The sequence below is a fragment of the Phyllostomus discolor genome, chromosome 7, assembly GCF_004126475.2.
Source record: "Phyllostomus discolor isolate MPI-MPIP mPhyDis1 chromosome 7, mPhyDis1.pri.v3, whole genome shotgun sequence".
Taxonomy (NCBI): domain Eukaryota; kingdom Metazoa; phylum Chordata; class Mammalia; order Chiroptera; family Phyllostomidae; genus Phyllostomus; species Phyllostomus discolor.
Genome location: NC_040909.2, coordinates 101702340 through 101729937, shown reverse-complemented (window position 1 = coordinate 101729937; position 27598 = coordinate 101702340). Strand labels below are relative to the sequence as shown.

The following is a 27598-nucleotide window of genomic DNA, read 5'->3' as shown; positions in this document are numbered from 1 at the left end:
TAATCCACTTGTTTCCCTATTGCCAGCTCCATCAAACACGGTATCTTCTGCCTGGCTTTCAAGGCCTCTGTAATCAGACTCTCTGATTCTCCTGCCTCTGTTTCCCTCTTCTTCAGCCCTGAAAGCCCTAGGAGGTCAGATCAGAGAAGAAATTTCAGCCATGTTGATCTTTAACAAGCAAAGCAGGCAGGCCCCATTCATAATAAGGGCCTAAAGCATAAAAGAGCCATCTTGACTATGAAAATAGGTTGAAATATGTGAGATACAGATTTGGGGTGTTGGGGACCTCAGAGGATGTGTGAGAGATTCTCTGTTTGCTATTGAACCTTTCTCCCACAAGTTGGTGTATAGTCAATGGAATCGTTCTGCAGTGCTTTGTGGAAGTTTCAATTAGCTCTTGGCTCTTATTAATGGTAGAATATTTTTAGTTTTCTTTAAGCACTAGCTCCAAGTGCAGCCCCTAATTACTGATTGTTTACCGGCTGATTATACAAAAGCTTTCCTCCCTGTGGTGTGTTCTGAGTTGGGGCCTCCTGCGTTGCCTGTTAGACGTGCAGTGCTGCAGCTCTCTCCTCCTCTGACCTGAAGTCACTGGCAGACTGTGCTCCCTGGAGATCAGCACTCCCTCTGCCACCGAGCTAGTGGGAGGAAGGGAGTTTCAAATGCTTCTGGGCCACTTTCTCCTTGGAGCCCAATCTGATAATGGAGCCTTGGTTTTGTGGCGCCAGGATACTTTCTGGGTAATACCATTAACATATGATTTCCATCCTTGAAAAGCAATGAAGGATATTAATGTTTCATAACTTCACAGCTCACATTGTGCAAGCTACAAAAGCATTACATGTTTTTCTGTCTTTCTAAATGGGATTACTGAACAGAAAATAAAACCCTTTTGGAGACTTGTTTTAGAGTCTTCATTATAATCAATCACTAGATAACTGGTTTGTAGGATTAGAATTTCCTTTGCCCAAGAAATGCCTTCCCCATCTGCCTCTGGGCCTTAGCTTCTTAATGATAAAGTGGAATGAAGAATATAAAGCTTTAGGATCTCATTCTAGGAAGTACAGTAAATTTCCTTAAAAATTATTTTATTAAAGGTTGAGCAAACTTCTAATAACTGGTAGTCTTCAATAAAATTACCATCTTTGTTCTTTTATTCTCTGTTCTTTGAAAATAACTCTAAAATTTTTAATGTTTTACTGTGTTATTAAGGGTACTATAGGGTTATTTGTTTTGTTTTTCTTTGTTTGTCTTTTTGCTATAACAAAGAACCCAAAAACTCTAAGCTTAAAAAATAAATTTATTTTTCTCTCATGTAAAAACATGGAGCAGGTATATAGTGGATAGTGCCAAGGAACCCAGCTCCCTATTCCCTAAACCTCTGCCATGCTCAACACTCAACTCCCAAATGTGGCTCCGGAGGGAAACAACTGTCACTCTCCTTTCCTTTAATCCAGGGGTTCAAACGTCACTTCCTACTGGCCAAAATCAGTTTGATGGCCTTAGCTGCAAGGGAGGCTATGAAATAATGGTCTTTAGCCAGGGAACCAGATCTGGGAGAACACTCTGGGAAATCACTGGCAATCTCTCTCTCTCAGTGGTTACTCTGCTATTTAATGATTACCAGTCCCTTCTCTCCTCCAGGTGGCTCTTCCAAAGAAACAGTCCATCCAAATAGGCTTTTAGATTAGCAGTTCAAGCTAAAGTGTGCACCTTTATTCTATAAATGGTTTCTTTACGTCATAAAGTGTCAAAACTGGAGGAGCCAAAGAGAAAAATCATAGCCCAATCTCTTTGTTTAATACATGAGGAAGAAAAACTCTGAAAAGGTAAATCTGGTGGTAGAGTTAGGACTAAAACCCAGGTCAGCCGAGTGCACAGCATTTTTTCCAGTTGACAAAAGTGTCTTTGGTAAATCCAGAAATCATCTTACTCTTTCTTATTCCCTAGAGTTGCTGGGGTTGAAATAAAGTGATTTGGCAAGGCTGAGAAGTGTTTAATGAGGGCAGATTTAATTTCATCTCTATAAATATTTGGAACAGACTGGCCCTCTGCGAGTCTGGAACTACAGAGATAAAGGAGCAGTCCATGTACACAGTCGCAATGAGTAATGTGGGCAAGTAAACAAACAATTCCAACCCTGGGATCACCGTGCCCACAGAGGAAACCCTTCATGTCAGGTGAATGCAAGAGAGGGTCACTTCATCCAGTTGGAAGGGTGAAGAGAAGGTCAAAGAGAGCTTTTTGGATGTGAGATGAGTCTTAAAAGACAAACAAGAATTTGAGAATATTCTTACAGAGCCAAGGTATTTTACATTTTTCTTTTAAATGGTTCATCCTCAAAGGACATAGCCCTGATCTCAGTCATAAAAAAAACAAAGTAGGATTTGGATTAAGTCTTTCCAGACACAGGCAATATATTGCATGTACAAAGAAGTACAGGTGAGAGAGCTTGGTGAAGTCTAGAAAACTTTGGCAATTATGTATGGCTAAAATAAACAGTATTTCTCTCGATGGCCATAAGGAAAGGTGAGGTAAGGCTTCTTGCCTATGTCCTATCTGAATTCTCCCAAAGGTGACAGAGTGCTCATGATGAATTTTAAACTGGAAATTTAGGTAATTACTTTTTATTTTAAAGAAAGTTCCATTTGCCATCACTGAAAAGGGAAGATTTGAGGGCTGAAAATTCAACCCAAGAAGATCGCCATATTTTGGTGACTATGGTAAGAGGCATTGGAGCCTGGCTTATGGAAGTGACAACTGAAGGGAAAGGAGGGAACCAATGAAATATTTAGGAGGTAGATTTTTACAATTAGGTAATCAAAGAGGAGAGAATAGAGGAAATTGTGTGAAGTGATTCTTAGAACTGAGTAACTGGCCTGAGCTCTTTGCAGAGAACTTAAGTACTTTTTTTGAATATGTATAGTTTGAGGTGCCTACAAATAGGACAGATGGGACTGAACTTCAAGAGAGAGAGATCTTGACTGTGAAATAGGTTCCAGTAAGTGATGTGTGAACAGAATTTCTTGAAACTTTGAGTGTAGAATGGAGCACCCAGGAAGCGCTTACTACATGAAAAGAATAGAGAGCCCCAAACTAAAAGAACAGAGAGGAAACTAGTATAAAGACCTATAAATAGAGTAAGACACACAGGAATTGTCAGAAACCCTGAAATAATGGTCTTTAGGAGGAGGGAGGGAGGAGGGGAGGCCCATTCATTTGACTAAGAAGACACTTAAGCATTTTCATAGATCTTTTACTTAATTTCCCAGACAGATAGAAGGTAATGGAAAGGTAATCAATTTTGTAACAGGATGTGTCTACATGGGAGCTTTTCCAACTAACATTAGACATTAATTTGCTGAATATAATACCTTATATTATATTCCAATTTACAAAGTACATCATCATTTCAGTTAATGCTAGAGAAATGCAAATCAGTGGCAGCCTTCCCTTATCCTCTCTTTCTCCCACTGCTATTACATTTCAGTCCTCTTTGATTTCATTTTGAGTTCCAGCAATTGCTCTAACACAAATTTTCAGAGTGAAGTGTGTACCCTTTCTGCTTTCAATTCCAGCTTAGTTGTCCTATCAGTCATGGTCCCAGAAGAAATAGAATTCTGCTCAGATGATGCAACTAAATAGATTTTAATGAGGGAGCTAGCTGCAGAGATGTGGGCAAGTAAGGGAACAGACAAGAAATGCTGAAGCTCTCAGAGATTAGGGATTCCTGGGCCTGAAGGGACAAAAAAAGGAAGGAAATGATCTCTCAGAGGGCAGGAAGAGCTGGCCCTTGTGGAGGCTAAGCTATTACTAGAGCTGTCACTGAAACTAGGAGGGGGGGAGGGATGGGGAAGAAAGACCCCTGCCTTTCTCTCCTGCCCTTTATTCAGGAAGGGAGCCAGATACAGGCCACAGAGGTGCATCTCACAGGCACAGAGTAGAGAAAAGCAGAGAATGCATGGGGGATTTCCAACATCAATCTTGCTTGACTTGCTTTTTGGCTTCCTAAGGGCTTTATTTGAAGATATATCCTCTACCTTTTGTGGAACTGTACTAGATTGAATGATGAGGGTCCACAGTGGCATGTTTCATGTAACATGTAACATGAAGAAACATGGAGTGATCCTCTAAAAAATCATGGAGCTGGGTTCATGGTTTCATTACAGACTCATCTCTAGTATCAGCTGGACCATCAGAAATGTTTGGTGATCCCTCTGAAGGTCTAAGTCATTTCCTTCAGGAACATTTTAAAACGAAATCATCTCTCCTTTTATCAGGTCCCCTATTCGCTGTCTCTTCATGGGACCAGGACCTCTCATCTTACTTTACAGAGAAAAGAAAGAGCAGCTGGCTTTTTGTCTCTCCAGAGACCTAGCTTCATCACTTCACTCCTCTCTCCTCTTTTACAGTCTCTCCCTCCCTTTTCAGCCTTACCACTTCCCAAACACAGGAAAGATAAGGCCAACTTTTAAGAAGTGAAAGCTAAATAACAAAACCTTTCATCATCTCATTATTGACTCTCCACTGGCATCATTGCTCTCCCTTCCTGAATAAGTTTCTTGAACTTATGGTCTACACTCTCTGCTAATTTCCTTACAGCCCAATCATTCCTCAACTTACTGTGTTCTGGTTTTAACTTACCACACCAAGAGCACCTTTGATAATAATGTAATTGATTCCTTAATGGCCAAACCAATGATACTTCTCTGCAGTACTTGATGTGACTGACTCCTTTCTTGGATGTCTTATTTTCCTCCTCCATCTTTCCAGTCCTCCCATCCTCCTGACCAAGGACCAGGAGTACCATTGATGACCACCTGGCCACCATTCTTTATTCTCAACTAGGATTAGGAACCCTCAAAGCAGAGAGACAGAGGCAGAGCCTCTACCTCCTAAGGGCTTGTTTTAATCCAATGATTTAAACTGGCAAAAACAAAACAAAACAAAAAAAACCCTGACAATGCAAGTATATTAGGTCAGCACACCCTCTTCCTGCTCTTTCTCCACCTTTGTTTTCTTTGTCTCTTTATAGCAGTTTAGTTTTAGATGACCAACTGCTAAAAGATGAAATTTCTACATGATCACACACTTTATCACCAGATCAGCATCCTGGTCTCCTTTGCACTTACAGAATCTGTAATCATTTGCACATATGACCTCATTGACATATTTTAATTTCCCCTATCTACCTTCAGATTGTCCTCTCTTTATCAGATTGATTTATGAATTGCTTAAATATTTCTTAAATTCCTTTTTGTGATTTTTATGAATGTAATGAAGACATAAGACTAGTAGTAAGATAGGGCTGGGGTCCTGTGATAGCTTACCAATCATGGTTCCATGGAATGTATATAATATGTGCATGATGATGTGACAGCAATGCATTTGTCATCAAAATTGGTACACAAGGGGAAGGTTAGGGGCATTTGAGACAAGCCTGTGTAGCAAACTCTTTGGAGTAGTTAGAATATTGCTGCTGAAGAAGACTTTCAGCTCTTGCCCTACAGAATAGAAAAGGAGGACATGTATGGGAGAGTTCAGTGCTCTCTAAATTTTCAGATCTCTATGTGGAAGCAAAGGGAAATGATTGCAAGAGATAAGTAGAAAATCATCTTACTATATCTGATAGGAAAACCACTTTGGTATTTCCTAGAGAAGTCAATATAATCTGCCTCATTTCCTCTGTGTAAACTTGACACTAGAAAAGTGTCAAGTCCTGTCACTTGTCAAGTGGTGTCCTGTCACTATCAGAACCAATAAATAGAGACAAGAATTAAATCTTTATGGGTGTTTTATTCAGATGACCAGGGATCTGAGAAGACAGAGGGTTATCTACCCTCAAAAACTGTCTTAACATCTCATTTCAAGCCAACCTTTTTATAAGGAGAAGAAAGGGTGGGTATGGAGCTTGGAAAAAGGTTAATTGGATAGAAGGGTAGGTAAAGGGTTTGGAAAAAAGATTAATTGAATAAGAATTGCAGTCTAGCAGCAATTTTCCTAAGACTTCTTTATCTGTTGATCAACAATTCTCTACCTGCATCACAGGTAAAGGGCATTTTCTCTCTAAAACACAAGGAATCAGATACAGTCTCCGTGGCTTGCAGACCCCCCCGGGGTACAAAGGTTGAACTGCTTGTCCACCTCCTGGAGTCACATGGTCAGGCATTCAAGTTCTTGGAATGACAACTTTGCAGAAGTGTTAGTGACTTAAGCCTATCAACTAAGGCTAAAATATTTAAGTCTTGAGTTTCCCTTTCAAAATGAGGACTTTTTTTTCCTGGAAACCTAGTTTGCCATCCACAATATAGCTTCTAAAAACTCCCCAATTACTTCAAGCACCCAGCCTGCCTAACACTCCGTTCCTCCTAACCCCAAATCCGTTACTAATAAAAGCAAAGAAATGTATCTCTACTGATAAGACGTACGCAGTGCAGCATCTAATCCGCATTGTCCTGGCTTCCACCCTCTCTATTTCAAACCTGTATACAGGTCCCTTATCCCACCTTTCTTCCCAACACAATATCTCATTCAGTCAGTCAACACCATTTATTGAGCACCTATCATGTGCCCACACTATTTTAAGGCCTAGGGACAGACAGGGATTTAGGCAATGGGAATATAGCACTGCTTTAGGTACCAGTGAATAAAATAGTCTTTCATGGGATTTATATTCTGATGGGATGACAGGAAATTAATGAACCACAGTGTTAAGTTCTGATAAGGGTTATGAAAATAGACAAAGCATAGAAAGAGGATAAAGAATGTCAGAAGAAGAGATAAGAAAAATGAATAAAGTGAGACCAGGAGCCACGTGAATATCTGAGGGCAGAAAGTGCCAGGCCTGGTGACCAGCAGGGGGTGGGAGCCTGGTTGGTGTGTCCCCAAACCACTGAAGTGGTTCTTCAGTGGCATCTGGGACTTGTTAGAAAGGCAAATTCTTGGGCAACATCCTCCCCCTCATTAGGAACTCTGGGGGCTGGCCCAGCAATCTGGGGCCTAAGGAGCCCTTCCCAAGTTGGAAGCTAAAGTCTGAGAACAGCTGTGGAGGACAAGCATCCAGTGACACAGAGGCTGGGGTGAGTGGTTGAGGCGAGCAGTTACTCGCTCATTGTTCCTGCTGCTCCCCTGCAGATGCCCTGTCTGTATTTTCTCTTTACATTGTGAAATATCTCAATCACCTCCACTCCTCTTACTCTGTGCCTTTGTGTAGGTGGCACATTTCTGGGGAAGCCCTTCCTCCTCCAGCCTGTCCCTTTTTCATGAGCTGCTTCAAATACTATGCCTCCTGCAAGAGTTTCCTGATGGTGCCACCAATTGGCTGTGACAGCTCCCTCCTCTGAAGTCCCATAGTGCACTCTCTGTCACTTATCACAATCACCACATACTGCTGAGTGTTATGGCTGTTCATGCATGTCCTACCTCTCCTTTTCAGTTACAAGTTGAGAGAAAGGTGCTGTATCTTATTCTTATCTGTATTCTCACAGTCCCCTAGCAGTGTTTGACATATTCAGTAACAGTTAGATGGATGGAAAGGAGGGAGGGAGAGAAGTAAGAAGATGGGAGACAGGCAAGGAAAGAGACTGATAAATTAGGAAATCGAACTGCCGACATTTGCAGGCAGTTTTCCCAGACTAGATTTCACCAATGACAAGTCATGAAAAATAGAAACCATTTGCCCCTTATGGCTGTGGGAAGAATGTGGGGGCCCCTAGAGCTGCAACCGTATGGGCCTAAGTGCGATATTCCCCACCCTCATGTCATGTTCCCACTGCTCAGTGTGTTTCAGGTGTCACTCACATGGTCACCCAAATTTGGTCTCAGATATTTACTTACTCAGGCCCCCCAAATTGCTTTGAACAGCATTCTGCTTTGGGAAGATTTCTGAGGTTGAGCCTAAGCTGCTGTTTCCTGTCTACGGCCAGAATGGGCATCAGCTGGTCATCATATTTATTGGCCATTGTCTTCTACCAAATATGGAGAAGCGACCTAGCCTTTTTATCATTGTTGTTTATTCTCTAAGGAATACATATGAACTCATCTGAGATTATAAATCACTTCTTTCTCATCAATTCATGTGGAGTTTAACATCTTCTCTAGTCTTGAACAATTTTTACAAACCGAAGTCCTTCCAATTTATCCCTCAGAAGTTTATTGTCCATGTTCTTTTATTTGGGTCATCTTTTTCTAGCACTTTCAATTTTTTTTTTGCAGTAAGAACTTAAGTTTATTTGCAATTTTTATACTCACTTCCCCTACTCAGATCACCATGTGCATTCCAGGTGCCACAGAAACAGAACAGTCCTTGAAAGAATTGGCAGTTTCCTTTAAAATAAGTAAAGAATAAAAATTTGAACAGACAGAATTGATCAAATAGAGTGCTATGTAGTTAAAGTGTCCTCAGACTTACAGCCTTTCATGATTGCAGCTCAGCGTGCTGGCCACAGGCGCAAACTTTAGTAAAATCTGTAAATATCCAGACAGAAATGTGAAATCAGCTGGTCCCTGTGAGAAAGGCATAGTCTCAGAAAGCCTTGACTTCAGGAGCTGTTGAAGAAGGGCAGACGAGGGCCAGCTGGGAAATAGCAACAGGAAGGTCCCAAGGTTGGAGAATCACTCTCTAGGTGTGGCACTAATGCATAGTTTCTCAAAAAAAAAATGTATGACATGCCAAAGGACTTGCCACCAGCTTAGCCTCTTTTTTTTGTATGTGAAAAAGCTTTTTTTTTCTTTAATGTAACTTATATAGAGAGTGCTTAACTACCAGATGAATAGCTCACCATGGGCCTAACCCTTGGTCAGTTAGTTCTTTCTTGGAAAGAGATCTTAATGAGGAATAAAGATGAAATGGTAAAGTGGAATTATTGCCAGTTCAACCACCTACCCCAGAATTAAGCATTGTAAATCAATCAGTGGGAAGTTGCTAAATCAACAAGAGGAACCAGTCTCATTTCTCTAAAAGTGAATTGCAAATACTCAAAAGAATAATGTACTGAGAATGAAAAACTGGGGGTAGGGGGAGTAAATATTTAACAAAGGTTTTGTACTCTCACAAATGCTGTATACTTTATTTACAAGTTATTAAGCACAGCTTCTGTTTAACATACTGTATCTTTAAGGATTAATTACTCCTAAAATTCTTCTGTTCATTTTGTAGCACAGTGGAAAGCCAGGTCTTCATTTCACCCAGCCTAAAAATATCCAATAACTTAAAAAAATATAAACGGCCAAGTGGGGGCCCATGAGAATAATGTACCTTAAGTGGTAAGTCCTGTAACTTTCGTTACCTGTTGTCACCAGCAAGGACACACAGTCACCTTGCTTTCACAGTTCAAGTGGTAATTCACATCTCCCACACTTTGTGGAACACCTTATATTCTTTACCTGTTTGTTTTATTAGACTCCGAGCCATTTACTGGGTGACACATTTTTAATAATTTCACTAAGACTTGCAGGCCTGTCTTTCTTACCATGAAAAGGGGCAAATCACCGTTTTCTTTCATAACATTTATTCCAGAATATCACTTAACTTCATCCTGAGCTCTCAGAATGCTCTTAGGTAGCACTTATCACTTTGTGTTGACTTGCCTGTTTAATTGTTTAGTCTTCCTGACTAATCTGTATACTCTGTAGGGGAAGGAACCCCTTCTTTTCCTTCCTCAAGTCCAAGCTCTGCACAGACTGCAGACCCTTGTGAGTTTTATCATTGTTTCCCTTCTACCTACTGACGTTGTACCTCTGTAAGCTGCCAGTATTTGACTTTTTAAAAAATTTAAAATAATGACAATTTCATGCGAAACATAAGCTTTAATTAAGGACTTTTTATTTTTCATGCTCTGGAATACTACTAGCAGTTCATGTGCAAAATTTTTATTAAAGTAGCAAAGATCTATTAAGCTTATCGAGTGTTTTGTTAGAGCTTCTCAAACTTTAGTGTGCAAATGAATTACCAGGGGATCTTGTTAATAATGCAGGTTCATCTCCCAGCTTGGCTGGGATGCAGGGGGGCCTGAGACTTTGCATTTCTAACAGGCTCAGGTGCTGCTGATGCTATCTATGGCCTTGGAAAGAGTTACTGCCTCAGTTTCCCCATCTGAAAAATTGAACTAATATTAAACTAGCTTATATATGTAAACTGCTTAGGACAGAATATAACACTTAAAACTCCATAAATGTAAGCTCTTTACAGCATGAATATTTCCTGTAGTTGCATTTCTGAGAAGCTTTCCTAAGAGAGTCATCTGAAATTGTGGGGAAAGATTGAGAGTGAAGGGAGAGATGTTTCTCACCAATTTACTTAATTAAAATTTCAGTAACTACCTATATGTTCAACAATAAGGGAAAGGTTAATTATAATGCATATTATGGAAACTTTGTGCCCATTGTAAGTGTCTACAAATAATTTTGGGTGCTCGAGGCACAGTGTGAAATGGGGACAGACAGGGGGCAGAGCTGTATTGACTGGCAGCCCATGTAACCGTGGTTTCTTACATTTGATATAGTTCACTATGTCTGGGGAAAATGCCCCCCAAATTATAAGTAATTATTATGACCAAGTGATAGCGTGACAGATGATATTTTTCTTCCTGTTGTCCTTTCTCTGTATTTACTCCTTCTACATGAAGCATAAACAGTTTTTATATTCCGAGAAAAAGTAATCCGAAACATGTGTAAGTCCTCACCCCCACCCCACCCTGCCAAAAAAATCAACCCTATAACAAGGATTTTTGTCTTTCCTGGTCCCTTATGCCAAAATGCTCTAGAAGCATTGCAAACAAGAATCAAAAGTCAGTAAATTTAGTAAGTATAATACTCAGGGCCGAACTAATGACTAAACATTTTTAAAGCATGTTCATTTTTTTACTTTTCAGTGAAAATGAGATTTGAGGGCATTCCAAAGAAGCATCAAATGGCCAAAGCGGCTGCCTCACTGCGTGATCACGTAGATCCTGGGGACTCTGTAAAACACAGGAGCGGGCTTGAGGCTTTCCAGTGTAGAATAATACCAGAAACAGCCAGCGTCATGCTGATATGTGTGTTTAAGTAGATGTGTGTTCAAATAGAAACCCTTTAGTAGATTCGATACCACAGTATGATTAAATTTATATTCAGATTTTCATTTAAAAGTTAATAATAAAATGGGTCAGGAAAAAGAACTTGAAGTGACTGAAGAGAGAATCCATTATGCTTTTACATATATTCCTCTATGATACATATTTTTCCCAGCCAGAGCTACCCCATTAATATTTTGAAAAGAAATTCAGGAAAAATAGTTGCTAGCAGTTTCCCACACCATCAATTTCTTTGTGAAGCTGCCATAATAGTGACAATCAGAATCTAGTCCAAGTTGAATATCTTTTAACTTGCCAAAAGAGATTAAGGGCTATTTTATTTTGCTTTTGTGGGGCATGGATTGAAAGGAAAATTTGTCTGCATAAATTTTCTGCCACTCCATTGCCAGGTAAGGTCCTTTATCCTTATTTTTTACTTGACTTTTGGTACTTTGAGCTTTTCACTTTGTGGGTAGATATCACCTAGTATCTGTGGATGGTTGATTCTCTCCCTAACCAGAAACTTCAACCTTAAAACTAAAAGAAAAAGAACTTTTGAATAAAAACTACATTTCAATACCTTGCAAATCACTTCTTTGCCTCCCTCTTGTGCATTCTAGAACCTTGTTTAAAGAGAATTTTGTCTTAAAACTGAGACTTTTGGTTAAAGAATATGGAAACAGATGAGCATCTTTTGCAAAACGATTTGCATCTGTGTAAACTGATTGCAGTTTAATGCCGGGTGACTCATTGTCATCCATAAAAATAGGTCTCCAAAATAGGATGCCCCCAAAACATTATATGTCTAACATTTATTTTATCACCTCCTTATTTTAATTTTATATGTTTATAATATAGGTAATATGTTGATACATTAAATAATTTATGTAAATGACTTAAATATATAGATTGAGAGTGCTTACAATATTCAGTCATGGAGGGGATGATTATCTCAGGATTCCTTCCATTCAGCCAGCCAACAATTGCATATACTGAAACCTATATTTATTTATTTATCAAATTTTCATGGAGTACCTATATAGCCCACATTGGGTGAGGAATAAGGCAGGCAAAGGCTCTCTTCTTGTAAAGCCCATATTTTCATGAGGGAGACTGATAATGCACAAATGAACAACTAATAATCACAGCTTCTTATAACAGGTAGGACATAAATACACAAGATACTTTGATTTTCATTTAGTCATTGTTGAATGACTAAATGACATGCTTATTGATCATCAGCTATGTACCTAGTACTGTGGTGAGCATTCTGCACAAAATAGGCATGGTGCTTGCTTTCACTGAGTTTACACTCAAGTTGACGTGGCACATGTTCATTGAAACTGTGATTAAAGATATAAAGAAGTTGTACAGTGCTACCAAGTCAGAAGGAATTGACAGCTGAGTGGGGGGATAAATCTAAGACAAGAGAGGGATTGCTGGGAATGTTATTTAAGGCAGGATTTTGAATTTAAGGCAGGACCATTCCATTTACTGGGAATGGTTATTATAGCAGATGAGAGATGGTGAGTAATGTGCTCTCTCCATCTAAGGTAAAGGGAGTAATGGGTATACAATGTTTACACTATTCACTGATGACTTTTAATTGTGTGGTTTCCCAAGGAAATTTGGCTCAATTGCTTGCTATTATTTGTGTGTATCAGATTTTTTTCAGCTACTCCCTGTCTGCACGTGTGACATACAAGAACGGTACTTTAAATTCTGATGTGTGTAAGAACAGCGCAGGTGCCTTTCCTAAACTCAGTTTCAAAATGCTAGACCTGGTTGTGGTCCTTCCATTGTAAAGCACACCTGCACTAGTGAATTGGAGCTCAGCAGGGCCCTTTGCTTTGTGTATGGAGCCTTCTGAATATTAGCTGTTGTCTTCAAGAGGCAGTTGGGCTGCTGCGAATTGGCTGCAGAGTTGAAAGAGGAGGTTGGAGGAAAATGTCAAAAGGAAACTTCAGATGTGACTATTAGGTATGTGAAGTTTACTGAAGACAACATACCTCGGGGAAATCAGAACCAACTGTCAAGAGGCTGCTCTATAGGCAGAGGAGGATGTACATGTGAGAAGGTCACATGGGGGAGATAATACCTTCTATGCAATACTCTGATATAACATTTTGTCTTCCCAGGAATCTTCATAGGCAGTGTGTGAGAGTAAAAAGGTATGACTGGACATGTGTCTTTTGCTCATTTTTCTTTTGCTTCTTTGTTTTTCCTTTTGCCTTTTTTTAAGTCAATTTTTTAGAGCACCATATATTAGGGCTATTAATCTTTTGTATCACTAAACATATGCTTTTTCTTTTACCAATTATCATTTGTCTTTTGACTTTTTCTATAAGTCAAAAGACAATATAAACAATTTTAATAGTTATAAATTCAAATTCTTAATTTTTCCTTCTTCCTCTGAGCTTTTTCCTTCTGAGCTTTTTTCCTTCTGAGCTTTTTCCTGTGGTATTTAGATATATGTTGTTTAAAATGTCACATATCTCTCCTACCCAAATTTATGAAAACGTGGGCTTTTTTCTCTTCTGATTTTGCAGTCCTTTCTTTAGGCCTTTAATCTATATGGAATCTTTTTTTTTTTGTACATGGTGTGAGGAAGAGTATAACTTAATTTTGTCCCAGATGGTCATTCACAGAAGAGGACATGCAAAGAGCCAATATGTATATTAGAAGGTGCATTTCCTGCAGAAGGAAATGCATATTAAAGCAATAAAGTACTACTTTGCATGCTATCAGACTAGCAAAACTTTAAAAGATTGAAAATGCTCAGTGCTGGTGGGGTGTGGGAAAAATTAGAACTCTCATACAGTGCTGGTATGAGAAATGTAAAATTGCTACACATTCTTTGGGAAATAATGCAGCAGAATATAAGAGTTAAGACCTTGGCACCCTTGTGCTGAGCAGTCTCATTCACTGGAAAATAGCAGTCCAAAATAAAAGAATTCGCAAGTGTGTTACAATGCTTATGGCAGCACTATATGTAGTGATTTTTAAAAAAGACAAACTAAACGTCCACTGATTTTAAAAAATGATTGGAAAAATGTTGATATTCATTTGTCTATACAGTGGAATATTATTGAGCAGTAAGGGGTAGGGTGCAGGACTAGGCACCCAGCCAGAAGGGGAGCATGAAATGCACTGGTGCACAGGCTCAGGGGCAGTTGGCAGATCGTGAGTTGCCTAAACAGTGGCAGCAATGGATGTGGATGCCCTGGACCTGGGCCATTGTGATTGATAGTGGTACCATCTGCAGGAACCACATTATGGATCTTTGCATAGAAAGTTAGACTAACCAGGCTTTTGCCACTTCTGACAAGCGCACTGTTGAGTGAACAGTCTGTAACCATGCTTTTCACTTCTATGGCATCTCTCACTGCCTCAAAACATGGCAGACACCAGAGAGTGGGAATTCCAAAAGCATGGGCGCTAGAAAAAGAATATTCTTCCATCAAGCGCAACTGTTCTGTTATTCATTTAACGACTAGCCGTCCTGATACTTAATTCTAAATTAGATAGAACCATGTCTTGTCTGCTTTGTCTCTTCAGTTTGCTATTTCTGCAGTCCTATTATGCCCTGGATCAAATAAAATCAAGTTAGATTCTAGAACAAAACAACTATTATGAAGTTATTACAAAGGATGAGTTATGAGCACATACTGCCCTAGAGGAATGTGCATGACATATTATTAAATGAAAACAAAGTTTTCATTTAAGACAGAAAAATGTACTTGAACAACAATTAAAATTTAAAAAAAGAAAACAAAGTTTTAGAGTAATGTGTATACTCCTGTTTTTAAAATTAGCTAATTTTTGCATTGCTGGGATATTTGTTTGGGATGTTGTTTGTGTTGATTCTTTTCCTTTTTTTCTTTTTTGGGAGATGGGTAAGAGATGGTGGCAGTAGTCTTTTGTGAGGGTATATTCCCTTCTCCCTTAAATATTAAAATGATCTGAGATAGCAACATGAAAGATTTAATTTTGCTATGTAATTATGTATGTCAGAAGAGCTAGATGAGGGGAGAGGATACCTGGGTTCAGTTATGTTAACATGTCTTGGGGATGTCATTGTGTTCATGACATCTCTCCTTCCAACACATATTGGGAAAATAAAGAAGACAAAATCAAATGCTTCAATGCCCATGAAATTAAGGGCATCATGGGGCAAGGTGATGATGTTTCCCCTGCAATTTTTCCATTTGGTCTACTTAAAGACCCAGATTTTCAAGTCCATAAATTAGTGTCTGTTTCAGCCCACTAGAGAAGGACCATCATTTTCTCATTTGGGAAAGACTCAGTGCCTTGAGGCCCACACTTAGCACATGGAAAACGTGAGCTCATCCTGGATCACAGCCTGCTTTACATCACAGAATCTCCCAGTTACAGCATGATGCAGCTAGAAAGAACTGAGCTGACTTCAGAGCTGATCACTTATTAGAACTACCTGCAGATTCAACAAACATAAATAAAAACACCCTGGACATATCCCAGATATACTGAATCAGAGTATCCAGAAATTGGGCCTGGGAATCAATTTTTAAAAATGATTACCAAGTCATTCTGATGCCTTTCATCTATAGAATAGTGTCTGTGAACCACTGATGAAATTTATCGACTAAGAAGGTCAAGCTACCTGCCGAAGGTAACATAGGCAGGAATGGCAGCAAACGTTTGTAAAGCTCCTACATAAAAAAAGCCTTTTAGGGCTAAGCCCTCCTGCATAGCAAGCAGATGTGTAAAATTCAAGCATGTTTGCAAAATTTCATTTTTTTTCATACACTTGAAGCCATTAATCCTTGATGCGGGCTTTTGTTTAAGTAACATACCAGCTTTGCCATTAAAAAAAAGTGTCACCCTGAGCCTTTGTTGTCAATCTGCACCTGACCCTCTCAGTCAGTGTCCGGATATTGGCTGTGTCCTAGTCTTTAGCCACAATGCATAATATATACTCTGAATCAAAAACTAAAAGTCCTCTGGGCAACACTACCCTTTAAAACTTTTGCAAGTGAAGTTGGTGTCCACATCTGAGCATATATCCCCTTCCTTTCTGGGTAATGGATGTGTGACTTATTTAAAAGTCAAAAGAAAAATCTATTGACACCAGACCTTCAATATCTGAAACCCTTGAAGAACATCACCACTTAAAGAGAAAGAAAGACCAAATGGAAAGGGAACCTTTTAGAAAAACAGAGACAAAGCAAATGGCACGCGTGGTATTTCTAGTTAGCCTCGAAGGCAGTAAAGTACCAGATGTCATACAACAAAGTCTGAGGGGACTGTGTAACCTAATGGGTGTAGCCCGAGTGCTCAGCTTTTAAAAGCTCTTGGGCTTATAAAAACAAGCCACTTGGCACCATTAACTCCATATGTGAGATTTAAGACTTTTTTCCCAGCCTGCATTTGATTTATTTAAACATTTGTAATGCTTACCTTTTGTGTTGAAAGGGAGAGTATAAGTGAATAAGATGTTTGTTCAGCCCCTAAAATGAGGTCTTTCACATAGTAGGGTGCTTAGCAAATGTTTGGTGACAGTATTACCTGCTACCTTCTAACTGTGCAGTTGGAAAAGGAAAGATCAGCTGAAGTCGACGTCTGCTGAGTTGAGTAGGCTGCACAAAGCACGCTCTGCTCCGCTAGAGAATGAAGTCATCCAGGAAATGATCAACAGTCTGAAGAAAAGCCAGAGCAAAGTTGTAACTGAGCACAACATCCCTAATTCAAACAAATCAGAGTGAGACATTTGTTAAGTTTAAGGAGCACAATGCAGAGATACAATTATAACATTACCAAAGACCATGCCTTCCTTCTTTTAAGTTCTATTTCCTAGAAGTTGGTGAAATTATCTAAATGTGGTGTTGCTCACCTCTGTCTGACCACGTCTCTTCAGTCTCCATCACTGGGCCCCTGCCCCAATCCACTCCCACCCTTCCCCCCGGCTTAGATTCTCTCATTCAGGGCTGTCTCCATGAGCTCTGTACAACCTGTCTCAAAGACGTGAATTGTTTTCATGGCTTCAGCTATTGCCTGTGTTCTGATGAGTCTCATGCCTTTATTTCCAGTTCTGGCTTCTTACCAATAATTCAGTCACATATGTCTAGTTGGCTGCTGGACATTTCCATGTGGATGCCAACCTCTGTAAGACAGTTTATCCTCTTTAGTCCACATACCAATCTTCCTGCCTCTTCTCCCCAGTCTCATTGAAGTTACAGAAATTCAACCACCCTGAGTGAAAACCTCTGTAACTTTTCTTTCTCCCCTAGTTCAGCCGCTCACCAAGTCCTTCCACTCCTGGTTTTCATAAGCTCCTCCATGGTTTCACTTCTCTCATACCATACTCATTATTTTATGTGTGTGTGGCCATCACAATCCAACACTTGCCTCTCTGCTTCCAGTTTCACTCCCTCCAATCTATTCTGTGCTTCAGTACCAAATTAATCTCCTTGAAATGGCTTTCTGTTACATCACCCTGATGATTCTGAACACTGCCGTGGGCTGTGCCCTCTCAAGAATTGTGTCAAAATCCATTTGTCTGGGATCCAGGGCTACCTACAACATGGCCCTCTACAGCTCTTTCCTTTTCCTACTTGAACTCTTTTCACTTCAAAACAAATCTCTGTCTGATCAGCATGGTCTTCTGGTTTCCCCAGACATGACCATAGCATGCCCACACTCTGTTCACCTCACCTGGGTCCTTTTATCTGAAAGGCCCTGCCCTTCAGTTTCTAGTTTTAAGTTCTAGCTCTATCATGACCAAACACGCCCACAAAGACATTTCTCTCCTCTACCAGCTTTTCTTGGTTAACTCAAGGCATCTTTAGAGCAAAGCATCTTTAGAGCAAAACTTCAACTACTTCATGACTCTCCCAGTGACTCCCAGCAAAACTTCAACTACTCATGACTCTTCAAAAATAGTAAATTCTCAAAAAAAAAAAAGATTTTGATTAGATTTAGAGCCTGGTCTATTGTCTGAACATGATTCTCAGTTCAACTTGCCCAAAACAATGAAAAGAAAAAAAAGAGCCAAAAGAAAAATTTGAAAGCTGGACTCAGATTTTTTGCCCTCCATGGAGGGTTCAAACAAGAACTGTGAATAGAATTTAACCCTTACCTGTCTTTGTTCAAATAATCTGATATTTAGGGAAAGGTATCAGCCCAGATAGCAATATAGAGGAGAGACTCTTGCCAGAGGAATTTTTCTGACTTCCCAGTTTGATAAATTTCTTTAGAGGGATTTTCTAACGTGCACACCTATACCTTACCACAGACAGTACATAACCCCTGGTGCTCCTTAGACCTAAATGTTTCGCTAAGATTTTACAGATTCTGTGTTCCTGATTCTTATCCAGAATAATAAATTATTATTTTATCTAGCTGTGTTTTCTTTAGCCCAAATTAGTTTAGAAAGAATGGGAGAAAAAAGAAAGGAAGGAAAAGAAAGAAAGAAAGAAAGAAAGAAAGAAAGAAAGAAAGAAAGAAAGAAAGAGAAAGAGAAAGAAAGAAAAAAAGAAAATTCTTAAAACCCTTAATTGAGTTTTAGAATAGATACATTGTTTTCTTAATTATGCCAACTAGGATTGATTAGGAATTGTGTAGTTTTAATAATAGGTTAAATATTCTAGACAATGGTAGACTCAGAGATTGAACCTAAGTAGGCTTTCTTGGGAGAATGCAAATATAAGTCTTCTGAAAGGCAAAAGAATTTAATGAGTGTTATACTTACAGACATCCCATCTCTTTGTGTCTTTTCACATTTTACAACAGTCCCAAAAGTGTTTACCTCCCCAAAGCCTGCTTCTACTGACAGTAGGCCAGTGAGGCTGAAGCCAATGTGTCAACAGGGCTCCACTGCCTCTGGGGTTTCCAGGGCAGAATCTTGCCCTTCCTTTTTCCAGCTTCTGGTGACCTTGGACTGTGGTCTCCTCATTCCAAACTTTTTCTCCATAGTCACATTACCTTCTCCACTCTTCTGTATGTGTCAAATCTCCTGCCCCTCTCTCAGAAGGACACTTGTGACTGCATTTCAGATCCACCCAGAGAGTCAGGCTGATCTCACATCTCAAGATCCTTAACTCAATCACGTCTGTAGTGTCCTTTCTTGCCATACAAAGGAGTATTCACAGATTCCAGGGTAGGAAGTGTATATCTTTGTGGGGAGAGGCACTATTCAATGATTAACTATTAGCACTTTGTTTATATCAAATACATAATTAAAAAGTTAAATTATAAAGCAGCAAAAATATTCTTAGAAGAATATTTACCATATGGTTACAATGGATAACTCTGGGGAGTGGGTTGGTGGGGAATTTTCATTGTCAGTGTTATATGCTTTTTGAAGCATTTTACTCTTTTTCAAAGAGCATGTGGTTGATATATTTGCGCTTAGGGATAAAGCAATAAGGATTAAGTAGAAAAAGGGGTACTTCCGGCAATTCAGTATCTTTATTATTTCTTATTTTGTGGTGCTTATTTCCAGCATTCCCCCTCTTTCTTCCCTGCACAGCTGCTCTCCTTTCACTCATCTGTGCAATTTGGATTGAAAACACCCTTCAGGCAATTACATCCAAACTCGGATTTGCTTGGCTTCAAAGTCCCCACTATTCCCTCTGTTGTAAGCTATTTTTTCTAATTTCGTTCTTCAAAGACCAAAGAAAAGTTTCCAGAAGGAAAGGGACAAACAGGGGAATCAGAAGGAGCAGAGAATATTTCTTATTGACCTGTGCTCTGAGATCATTTTGGTTTTGGTTTTTCCTCCCTTCGGCAAGGGCTGCAGTGCCTGCTCCATGGGGACACAGTCCACTCCTCCTTTGTTTCTAATTCCCTGCCATTCGTGGAAGGGCTTTGTTGTTGTTGCTATGGCTATCATTTATGCACTTTCTCAACCCATATTTTTGAAGCAGTTGCTATTTTTCAAGGAGTTGTAAAGAGTTGGCTGAGGATATAGTTATGAATAAGGTAAAGGCCATGCCCTCGAAAGTTGCAGTGTCCATTTTTCCACTTTCCCCTCAATCTGCGGCCCAGTTCTAGTGTCACTGGGTCAAGGTGCATCCAGTTCACTGGTGACTAACGATTTCTTCCATGGCTCTCTTCTCTAACATTGTTTTTTCATCAGAAGGGTCAAAGAGGCCATATGTCAGATAACCAAACTAAAACATTTCGAATTAAACAAGACTGTTGTTTCCAATGCAGATTTCATTTATCTTAAAGGACAAATTTGGAAATCCATAACTTTTCTGTAAGTGTATTAAGGAATTATATTCACTATTTTAAGTCAAATTGGCCATAACAAAGAAGGCATTTGCAGTTTTGTGAGACATAGGACATTTTCCATGTTGAAATAATCAATTGTTTTAACATGTATTGGTAATCAGGCATTTAATTAAATCAACTTTGTTTATCATTAGGTGCATTTATTATCCTGTCTAATCAGATAAACATAGCTGGTATGGGTATTGGTTGGAATATACTCTGGAAAACGGAAGTGGGAAATTTGTTAAAAGCTGCCAATAATCTCTTCCCTTCGTTTACTTTAAATATTGCAGAGAGAGGCTAGTTTTCATCAATAAAACAGAAACAGAGTAGATATTTTTTAAAAGAGAGAAATGAATTAGATGAATTATGGTAGATGAATTATGGAAAACATATAGCCAAGCTTCTCAAACTTAATGTGTATTGAAATTACCTGGGAATTTTCTGAAAATGCAGATTCTGATATAGTGGGGCTGGGCTGGGACCCAAGATTCTACCTTTCTCACAGACCCCAGGGTTTGGTCTTAGCAAGACTCAGAAGAGTCAGTGAACTTATTCAGGGCCGCAGCTTTTTGTGAACTCAAGAGAAAATTCATAGCGTGGCTCTAAAATGTTTGAAGCCCCCATATCTTCTCTTCTTAGGTGCCAAATGGTAGTATTCTCTTTGGCGACTTAAAAGAGGCTCTGGTCCAGAGGAGGTGGCTGTCTGATATCAAAAGTCTACGGTAGCTCCTCATTTCTGTTAGGTGCTCGGTTTAGTCTGGACTTTAAAAATGTACGTATTTTTAAATTCCAAAATGATACTATCAATTCATTAAGAGTAAAAACAGGATCCTCCAAGTGCTGGATGCATATTAAATATTTAACAAATGTATCTCTAATTAAATATAATGACTCTGTTTTTATAATATTTTCTGTAAATATTTCTGTAAAGTATTTCTGTAAAGTATTTCCAGTAAGCCCAGTCTATCATAAGCTGCCACTTTGATAATAAAATAAACTGAGCCAATAAAATAACTGAGTTAGGGAGGCACTTAATTCTAAGCTTTAAATGTTAACAGGGATTTATGGCAGATTTTAGGTTAAAGCTCAGTATTAGAATCAAGGGAAACCCTAGGACCTTTGGGAAGTTCTTACCATGTAAACACACCTGCATTGTCTGTCCTCACCATCAGGATGGTGCTTCTACCCCAACGCCCTGGACATGATACCTCAGTCAGAGTGAATTACCTTTCAATAATGTTTTCTTCTGTTTTGGTGTATCCCTAGTCCTCCACCATGGGATAATCCTGTTCTGTTTAGAATGGAGGTGGGTGATGAGATCTTGGGCAGCTTGTGTACCCCAGCACCTGCTATGACGCCTCTTGTTCATGAATAGTAAGCAGATGTACAATATTTATGGACAGTTTCAAACTCAGGGATTTTTTGAATAATTTAAGGACAGCCTTCTAAAGAACCCCATTCCTAGACAACAATTTTAACCTGGAGATTTTAAAATGATTTTGAGATCACAATTATTTGAATGTGGAGCTTGTGTAAAACCAACAGGATTAATATTCATTGGTGGCTAGCATTTAATAATCACCACATCCTGAATTTCATGTTTGTCCTTTTGCTAATAGTGAGAAACAGAAATAAATAGCAGTTGAATGCAGCTCTACATTGGAATTATATACAGAAGCTAATTTAATATAGACAATGATAGTAGCCTTCCACTAGCCAGTATATTGTGAAATCTATCTTCTCTTCAAATTTAATATAAACTGAATGATGCCATTTGGAGTCTGGGAAGCACTTTAGCAATGCTCAGTGTATCCAATGTTTATGATAGAAACTTCAGTTACAAATCTGTACCTTAGAAACAATGGATGAAATATTCCCAGGCTGCCTATAAACTGCCTAGAACTATCTAATTCTTGTTATCCGAATGTGTGTGTGCCCGGTTCCACCAAGCTTAAATGCTAGAGCAGGGAAAGGATTGTTTTCCCTCCTCTTTTTTGAAAAGCTGAGCCATGAGCTCATTCATGGAGTACATGACTTCTTGTAGTCACTCATAAAAACTTGAAATGAGGAAATAACATGGCCAAATGTAGCTGCAGACAAGCTACTTCACTAGGTTCTGTTTTCAGGCTTTTTCATGTACAAACAAACAAACAAACAAACCAAAAACAACTTCAGGTAGAACTATTTCCTCTATTAAAATAATCAATGTGGCTGTTGAAAAGTGAGTTTCCCCTAGAAAAGGAGCTAGTCTATAAAATGAGTTTACTTTTCGGCGGGGGGGGGAGAGTTTTTTTGTGTATCCTAACATCTCTGTTTCAGTGACACCCTCTGGCCTGCTAGAAAGACCTTTCATAGCCTCAGGAGGGTTCCTGCTCCCAGGTTAAGCTTCCCAAAACAGATCTTAGTTATCTTTATTTTGTTCCTGTATGCAAGATAATGCCCTCCTCTTTGGTGAATCTGCAGGCACTAGAAATGTGTTTTGGGTGTCCCGTTGCTTTGCGGTAACATGGGAAGCCATGCTGATCCATGTGTTTTGCTGACCTCAGTTTCTGACACAATTATCCCTGCCACTGCCCAACAATACTGGCAGTCCACTGAGGGTGTAAATGTGTGTCTGCAAATTAGACTAGTGGATCTCCTGAGGCTGCCAGACCCACCAGGGCATAAGGTGGCAGCTTTAATTGTCCAGGTGCACTATTTCTCCCTACCTGAGCTGTGCCAAGGCCTGGGTCAGGGAGCTCTGCTCCTGCTGAGTCTGAAATGTCTCAGACCCAGAATGACTACAACTCCACTCCCTGCTGCTGAGCCGTCTCCATGCAGGTTGGGCTGGGATTCGCTCCCATCACAACTCCAGGTACTTACCCAAGTGTGTGTGTCAGTGTGGGTTGCTGCACACTCACCAGGTCAAAAGGACTGGCAGTGGGAAGGGAGGGAGAGGGAGGGAGAGAGAGAGAGAGAGAGAGAGAGAAAGAGAGAGAGAGAGAGAGATCTAGAATCTGTCCCAATTCAGGTCCTCTTGGACCCCCAAGTATTACCTGACTTTCTGAATCTGTCTACCATGCTGTTTCTCCTTGGGGTAACCACATCACCAGGGTTTTGATTGGGGTATCTTTCCCTCAACCACCACTCCCCACCTGATGTTGGGGAGTCACTGCTGACTGGCTCTTCAATAGACAGACATGCTTTCCCTTTCTTCTGAGTTCTCTCCTTGGGCTCTGGCATCCTTCTTTGAGAACAGGTTATGTAAAGTGACTCCCTCTCTTTCAGGTGTGTGTGTGTGTGTGTGTGTGTGTGTGTACACAGGCATGTACACACACTGCTGTTGGGTACATAATTCGGATCCCACCCCACTCCAGACTGGGAGCTTTCTTGGGCTTGTGTCAGTGAGCTGATGCAAATAGATATTGGCACTCCCCATTTTATTGCACTTAGCTTTATTGTGCTTCACAGATGTTTTGGATTTTTTTGCAAATTAAAGGCTAGACCCTTCACCAGCAAAAGATTATGACTCATTTTATTGCGTTACTCACTGTATTGCAGTGCTGTGGAGCCAAACCCACGATATCTCTGAGGTATACCTGTGCTTAGGAGAGAGGGTGCCCACTTCAACAAACTGGATTAATGTGAGTGGGATCCCAGCCCAAACAGCCCCTGCTCCTGTATCCTGGGGCTCTGAAAATGAGTGTTGTTACTTATCATACATTTGGTTCAGATTCTCTGTAGAAAACCTAATGGATCTGATATTTTCTGTATTGTTTATCATAGATAGTCTGGGTTTTCTAACAAATTAGCATGTGAATTGTGTATTTGTTAAGGGGTTTTTGTTGGCAAGTAACAGAAACCAATATGAGCTACTTTAGACCAAAATGGGGAATTTGTTGCAAGGATTCAGGCAGGACTCTGGGGACTGCAAGGCATGACCACGGACTTTCCTTAGAGCCCTGTGCTCTCTGAACCTTTGTTTGCAGTCTCTTTGCATCACAGTTGAAATCCTAAATTCTGGGCAGAAAGCCTTTGGTTTCTATTTGACCATGTTCTAGCCAGCTAAGGCTGGGGACACAGTTTCAGATAATTCAGATCACATGACTGGGCCAAGCCCCAGAGAGAAAGTGCAGAGATGGGGCTCTCTGTGGACCAGACTCTAAATAAAGTAACTATTGTAGGAAGTATTTATTCATCTTTTTTTTAAATCATTACGATAACATTAATGACTGAATGACTGCAACTATTTAAGTAATCTCAATGACCATGAGTTGAAACGTTTTTCAGAAAGGAAAGGAACCTTCACAACAAACCCAGTGGTTCTGAACTTGGATTTCCTGGACCCATCAAGATCACACAGTGGTTCCAGATGTTCTGTAAAGCTCTAGTATATCTGAAAGGCCTTTCTTTATTTACCATGGTAAAGCTGCACAAGATTAAGAGAACCTTGAGTTTCTGTGATTTGGGCTAAAGTGATATTAACTTGATGTAGTAGTAATGTTCCTTGTTTGTCATAATGAGAAATATTTGTAATATATAATTTTCTTTGCTAAACAATGGAGACAATATTTGAATAAACTCAGTGTGGTAGCAGCGTAGCAATAACAGAAAACACTTACACGGTGATGTCTGTGTGCCTGCACACTCCTGAGCACAGCAGACATGATCTTTCCAAGCCTGGTGTTCATGGAAGAGGGAAAAGTGGGTGTTCAAGTGTCAAAAAAAGATTGGGAGCCACTAACCCAGGTCTTCAGTCACAGTTCAGAGTCTGCAGTAATCCTGATGCAGAAGTAAAAACATTCCACTCTTAACAGGGAGTTACAGTTCTTCCCAGGAAAAGTTTCATAAATGAGCCTTCTCTTGTTTTCCCCCCGTGGTTTTGGTTCTAGCCACAGTCTCACACATTCCTAACTTCTGGTTTTGGTCTATTTAAACCCCTGGGTGCTTTTGCATTCTCTTACTATATAGGGCATTTGAGGTTAGGTGCAGTTTTTCAAAATAAAACCCTCACTAAACTATAGAATACTTTCATGGAGCCAATTACGCAGGGCTGTTACATTCTTTGTTCTTCAAAGAATTGGAAATGTGTTCTCTGACCTGAGCATTTTCACAGTCATTGGCTATCCTTTCAAAACTAAGAAGGAGCTCTCTAATAACAATTCAAATTTAAGTATTACCTGTTTGTACGATACTGAGCCAGGAACATTTTTGCACGTACTCTTCATAACCCTCTAAGAAATGAGTAATATTCTCTCCCTTCACAGGGGAGGTAACTGAGGCTCAGCAAAGTAAATGCTTTGATGTGTAAGTGCTCAACAGCACCCCTAGAATGGAGGCTATAAAGTTCCAGGCAGCAGGGATGGTACCTGGAATTTCCTGTCATATTCCCTAGCACAAAAGGGGCCCACAATAAATACATGAGTTAAGAATAAATGAATGACTTTAACTGAAAAGTCTATGCCCTCTCCTGTACACCAGGTTTCCTCTGAGATTCCCCTGGGATGTGCTTTGTGTCTGAGTGAATAATCATTTCCACCAGCACTAATTAACACATTTACAATATTCTGTTGTCATAGAATATATGTATATTTTTAGCCATCATCTTGTCTTTATGTGTTCCTGGCTAAAGAAGGCTAGTTGGAGAACGTGGAGACAAATCATCACAAATCCATGATTGCAGGGAAGGGGTGATCAGAATTTTATGTTTGAATGGTAGTGTGTTGTTATTAGGGCCACTAAAACATACCTGTTAACCTGTTAATTCTGTGATATTTTCATTCCCAGATAACATATACAATGCAGCTCACTTGAAGTAAAATTGCTGTACATTTTCTTTTGTCCATATGTTTGGTTGTTGATGTTTTATACCATAACAAATAAGTCCCTGGAAGGGAAGATGAAAACAGAGGACCCGTGCTGTAAAAATCACCCTTTAGGAAACATTGCCCTGACTTTAACCATACATTTTGTTGATTATAACACATTGTTTCAAACCTTGGAATTGCAGCTCTAATGATTCATTTGTCTCTGAAAAAATACCAAAAGAATTTCAACATCTATTCCGTTAAGTCTTCTGTGAATCCCCTAGATTGCAAAAGACTTCCTTTGTCCAAGGCAATGCCACCCAATGATTGCTGAAGAAAATGGCTGTATTGATTCAAAACAATGGTTTATATTAGCTTAGCAAAAACAGAGTTTGAGGTTAATCACCAGAAATAGTTTTTTTTTCAGACCGTATAAACTGCCTGGCATTTATAAAACTGAAAGAATGTGTGCTCTTCAACTTGTAACCATGCCTGTGCCGTGAGCCACTTTAAGTAAATATATAAATATCTGGCTGCAGAGACCCGCAAAGACGTCACAGCTTCAGTTCCATAAACAATGGCTCTCTATTAAAACTACTATACTGGAGTGTTCAAAATGGACTAAAAAAGTCATGTGGAGAAATATATGAGAAAAACCCTAATTTTGTAGGCCTCATCATAGTATGAGCCAAAATAAAATATTTAGACCAGAGAGTGATAAGCGTTTTGAGTTGTGGGCCTCTATGTGACTCTGATGAATGTGATGTACTTGCTCCTCCAAAGTGGAAATACAAATTTTTACACACAGTTTTAGAGGACTCTGTATCCTCTGAAACTTGTCCAACTCAGGTAAGAGTATAAATATCACTTCAAATTTTAGGCAGGAGCCTGCTTAGACTTAAAATTGTTAGTTAGTTAGTTAACTAATTAATTAGTCTATTTCACCCCTTCTTTATTACACATATGTGGCTCCAAGTGCCCAGAAGCCATCATGCTGTAATAGGAAAAGTTATTATAGTCACATAGTACTTGATACTGTGGCATTCTTCCAGGTCTTTCCCTTTTTATCTCAACAAGGGATCAGCTTGCTTTGCTTACTTCAGGTGGAATGGCCTGCCATGAGCTTCTGGACTTTGTGGTTTCCTCTGGAAACTGATTTGAAGCCATATTTGGAAAACGAAAAGGAACTGGACCTAGAATGTAGTAATAAAATGTCTGGGCACTATCCATGCCTTTTGCAGCTAATCCTATTGTGATATCGTTTAGCTCAAACAGCCTGTGTATCAGGGACTTCGCCTTTCCCGGGCACAGGGTGCTCTTAGGCAGCACCAGTTATCATGTAGGCCCCGTCTGGCATAAAGAACTTACAAATATATACACCTTTCTTCAGAATCTTACAAATCCAGTTGGAGAGAGGAGACCTGCAGAAGAAACAGGAAGTAAAACAAGAAAATAATTATTCAGTATTGACACAATGAGAAAACATATTCACATGTGCCAGCT

The 27598-nt window shown here is 39.6% G+C and overlaps 1 protein-coding gene and 1 long non-coding RNA gene across 3 annotated transcripts in view; one reads left to right on the top strand and one right to left on the bottom strand.

The window, feature by feature from the left end:
- The window catches only part of CPA6 (carboxypeptidase A6), a 245844-nt gene that overhangs the window by 6435 nt on the left and 211811 nt on the right, over positions 1-27598 (top strand). The gene's annotated exons all lie outside the window — the stretch shown is intronic.
- LOC118501724 overlaps positions 16221-27598 on the bottom strand; it is a 32074-nt gene continuing 20696 nt past the window's right edge. For both annotated transcript variants that reach the window (XR_004904376.1, XR_004904375.1), the window contains 3 exons: positions 27476-27516; positions 26046-26175; positions 16221-16729 (listed from right to left, as the gene is read on the bottom strand). This is a non-coding gene — a long non-coding RNA (uncharacterized LOC118501724). The remainder of the gene's footprint in view (positions 16730-26045; positions 26176-27475; positions 27517-27598) is intronic.